The 4,372-nt window shown below is 34.0% G+C and overlaps 1 non-coding gene across 1 annotated transcript; it reads left to right on the top strand.

The window, feature by feature from the left end:
• Positions 1-613: 613 nt before the first annotated feature.
• On the top strand, positions 614-717 carry LOC148555090 (small nucleolar RNA R71). Its single transcript, XR_015886837.1, has one exon. It is a non-coding gene; the product is annotated as a small nucleolar RNA R71 (small nucleolar RNA).
• Positions 718-4,372: the final 3,655 nt, after the last annotated feature.

The raw sequence follows: 4,372 nt of genomic DNA, 5'->3' as shown, positions 1-4,372 counted from the left end.
CAAAGTGGCCTTAGATAGATCAGAGACTAAGTTTGCTAAATTAGAGGTATTTTGTTCAGAGTTCTCTGTCTGTTGCTGAGTGGATGATGGAAAAGGCTTGCTATTGCTAAACCTGTTTCTTCCACCATTATTAAAGCCTTGTTGAGGCTTTTGTTGATCCTTCCATGAGAGATTTAGGTGATTTCTCCATGAGGGAGTATAAGTGTTTCCATATGGTTCACCCATGTAATTCACCTCTGCTATTGCAGGGTTCTCAGGATCATAAGCTTATTCTTCAGAAGATGCCTCTTGAGTACTGTTGGATGCAGCTTGCATTCCATTCAGACTCTGAGAAATCATATTGACTTGCTGAGTCAATATTTTATTCTGATCCAATATAGCATTCAGAGTATCAATTTCAAGAATTCCCTTCTTCTGAGGCGTCTCATTACTCACAGGATTCCTTTTAGAAGTGTACATGAACTGGTTATTAGCAACCATGTCAATGAGTTCTTGAGCTTCTGCAGGCATTTTCTTTAGGTGAATGGATCCACCTGGAGAAGTATCCAATGACATCTTAGCTAATTCAGACAGATCATCATAGAATATGTCCAGGATTGTCCATTCTGAAAGTATGTCAGAAGGACACTTTTTGGTCAGTTCCTTGTATCTCTCCCAAGCTTCATAGAGGGATTCACCTTCTTTTTGTCTGAAGGTTTGAACATCCACTCTAAGCTTACTCAGCTTTTGAGGAGGAAAGAACTTGGCTAAGAAAGCCTTGACCAGCTTATCCCAAGAGTTCAGGCTATCTTTAGGTTGAGAATCCAACCATATTCTAGCTCTGTCTCTCACAGCAAAAGGGAAAAGCATGAGCCTGTAGACTTCAGGGTTTACTCCATTAGTCTTAACAGTATCACAGATATGCAAGAATTCAGTTAAGAATTGAAAGGGATCTTCATATGGAAGTCCATGAAACTTGCAGTTTTGTTGCATCAGAGAAACTAATTGAGGTTTAAGCTCAAAATTGTTTGCTCCAATGGTGGGGATGGAGATGCTTCTTCCATGTAAATTGGAATTAGGTTCAGTAAAGTCACCAAGCATCCTCCTTGCATTATTATTATTTTCGGCTGCCATCTCCTCTTCTTGTTTGAAAATTCCTGTAAGGTTGTCTCTGGATTGTTGTATTTTAGCTTCTCTTAGTTTCCTTTTCACAGTCCTTTCAGGTTCAGGATCTGCTTCAACAAGAATGTTCTTGTCCTTGCTTCTGCTCATATGACAAAGAAGGGGATAACAAAGAAAATATGGAATCCTCTATGTCACAGTATAGAGATTCCTTTGGGTGAGTAGAAGAAGGAAAGAATGTAATGTAAGGAAAGAGAAGGGAGGAGAATCCAAACACAAGGGTGAGGATAACAGGGATATGAGATGAAGAGAAGTATTAGTAAGTAATGAATAAATAGAAGGAGATGGGGGAGAGGAAATTCGAAAAATAAATTTTGAAAAAGAGTTAATGATTTTCGAAAATTAAGATAAAATTAAAATTAAAATTAAAAATTTAAACAGTTAATTAATTAAAAAAAAATTTTGAAAAAGAGGGAGGTATTTTCGAAAATTAGAGAGGGATAGTTCGTTAGGTAGTTTTGAAAGAGATAAGAAACAAACAAAAAGTTAATTAGTTAGTTGAAACAAATTTTGAAAATCAATTTTTAAAAGATAAGAGGATAAGAACTTAGAAAAGATATTTTAAAATCAAAATTTTTTTTTTGAAAAAGATATGATTTAAAAAGATATGATAGAAAGATATGATTAAAATTAGTTTTGAAAAAGATTTGATTTTAAAAATCACAATTAATGACTTGATTCACAAGAAATCACAAGATATGATTCTAGAACTTAAAGTTTGAATCTTTCTTAACAAGTAAGTAACAAACTTGAAATTTTTGAATCAAAACATTAATTGTTGATGATATTTTCGAAAATATGATATAAAATTAAGAAAAAGATTTTTGAAAAATATTTTAAAAATTTTCGAAAATAAATAAGAAAAATGAAAAAGATATGATTTTTGAAAAAGATTTTGAAAAAGATAAGATTTTTAAATTGAAAATTTGATTTGACTCATAAGAAACAACTAAATTTTAAAAAGTTTTGAAAAAGTCAACTCAAATTTTCGAAAATTTATGGGTGAAAAAGGGAAAGATATTTTTTTTATTTTTGAATTTTTAATGATGAGAGAGAAAAACAAAAAAAATGACTCACAACATGAAAATTATGAATCAAAACACATGATGCATGCAAGAACACTATGAATGTCAAGATGAACACCAAGAACACTTTGAAGATCATGATGAACATCAAGAACATATTTTTGAAAAATTTTTGATGCAAAGAAAACATGCAAGATACCAAACTTAGAAATCTTTAATGCTTAGACACCATGAATGCAAAAATGCACATGAAAAACAACAAAAGATACAAAACAAGAAAATATGAAGATCAAACAAGAAGACTGGCCAAGAACAACTTGAAGATCATGAAGAACACTATGAATGCATGAGTTTTCGGAAAGTGCATAAATTTTTTTTGAAAAAAATGCAATTGACACCAAACTTAAAAATTGATTCAAGACTCAAACAAGAAACACAAAATATTTTTTTGATTTTTATGATTTTATAAATTTTTTTGTATTTTTTTTCGAAAATTAATGTGAGAAAGAAAAATAAGGATTCCAATTTTTTTTTTTAATATGAATTCTAGGAATCTTGCACTCTTAGTCTAAAGCTCCAATCTGAGGGTTAGACATGGCATAATAGCCAGCCAAGCTTTAGAAGATACAAATCAGGCATACAACAGCTGAAACTTCATCCAACTTCATATACTTATAAGTGGAAGTCTCAGTCTAAAAGAATTAGACATGGCTTTACAGCCAACCAGACTTCTACATGCTTCATGAAAAACTATAATTCATTCTTAAAAATTCTGAAGAAAAATATATTTTATTTTTTTGAAAATATTATTTTATTTTTATTTTTTTTTTGGGATTTTAATTAGGAAACACGAAAAAGAAGAAAATATTTTTGAAAATTTTTTGAAAACTTTTTGAAAATAAAATAAGAAGAAAATTACCCAATCTGAGCAACACGATGAACCGTCAGTTGTCCAAACTCGAACAATCCCCGGCAATGGCGCCAAAAACTTGGTGCACGAAATTGTGATCCCTGAGGTTGTAAAATTTGTTGTTCGTTCTCTCCCTGGCAATGGCGCCAATAACTGGTGCACAATACCATGGTCCAAACATAACTTTACAACTTCGCACAACTAACCAGCAAGTGCACTGGGTCGTCCAAGTAATAAAACCTTACGTGAGTAAGGGTCGATCCCACGGATATTGTTGGTATGAAGCAAGCTATGGTCATCTTGTAAATCTCAATCAAGCGGATATCAAATGGTTATGGAGTTTTCGAATAATAATAATAAATAAACAGAAAATAAAGATAAAAATACTTATGTATATCATTGGTGAGAATTTCAGATAAGTGTATAGAGATGCTTTCGTTCCTCTGACTCTCTGCTTTCCCACTGTCTTCATCCAATCAGTCTTACCCCTTTCCATGGCAAGCTTTCTGTAAGGGCATCACCGTTGTCAATGGCTACATCCCATCTTCTCTGTGAAAATGGTCCAAATGCTCTATCACGGCATGGCTAATCATCTGGAGGTTCTCGATCGTGCTAGAATAGGATTCATCCCCCTTTTGCGTCTGTCACTATGCCCAGCACTCGCGAGTTTGAAGTTCGTCACAGCCATCCCTTCCCAGATCCTACTCGGAATACCACAGACAAGGTTTAGACTTTTCGGATCTCAGGAATGGCCATCCATGGGTTCTAACTTATACCACGAAGATACTAATAACTCGGACTCGGTCCCCTGTATTAGATATCTAAGAGATATTCATTCTAGCTTGTTTGCATGTAGAACGAAAGTGTTTGTCAGGCACGCGTCCATAAGTGAGAATGATGATGAGCGTCACATAATCATCACATTCATCATGTTCTTGGGTGCGAATGGATATCTTAGAAGCGGAATAAGTTGAATTGAATATAAGACAGTAGTACTTTGTATTAAATCATGAGGAACAGCAGAGCTCCACACCTTAATCTATGGAGTGCAGAAACTCTACCGTTGAAAAATACATAAGTGAAAGGTTCAGGCATGGCCAAATGGCCAGCCCCCAAACGTGATCAATAGATCAAAAGATGTAATTCAGGATGTCAATACAATAGTAAAAAGTCCTATTTATACTAAACTAGCTACTAGGGTTTACAGAAGTAAGTAATTGATGCATAAATCCACTTCCGGGGCCCACTTGGTGTGTGCTTGGGCTGAGCTTGAAGT

This window comes from Arachis ipaensis, chromosome B6 (assembly GCF_059453495.1).
Source record: "Arachis ipaensis isolate K30076 ecotype BB chromosome B6, ASM5945349v1, whole genome shotgun sequence".
NCBI classification, from domain to species: Eukaryota; Viridiplantae; Streptophyta; class Magnoliopsida; order Fabales; family Fabaceae; genus Arachis; species Arachis ipaensis.
The sequence above is the reverse complement of the archived record's forward strand: the minus strand, read 5'-3'. Positions and strand labels throughout refer to the sequence as shown.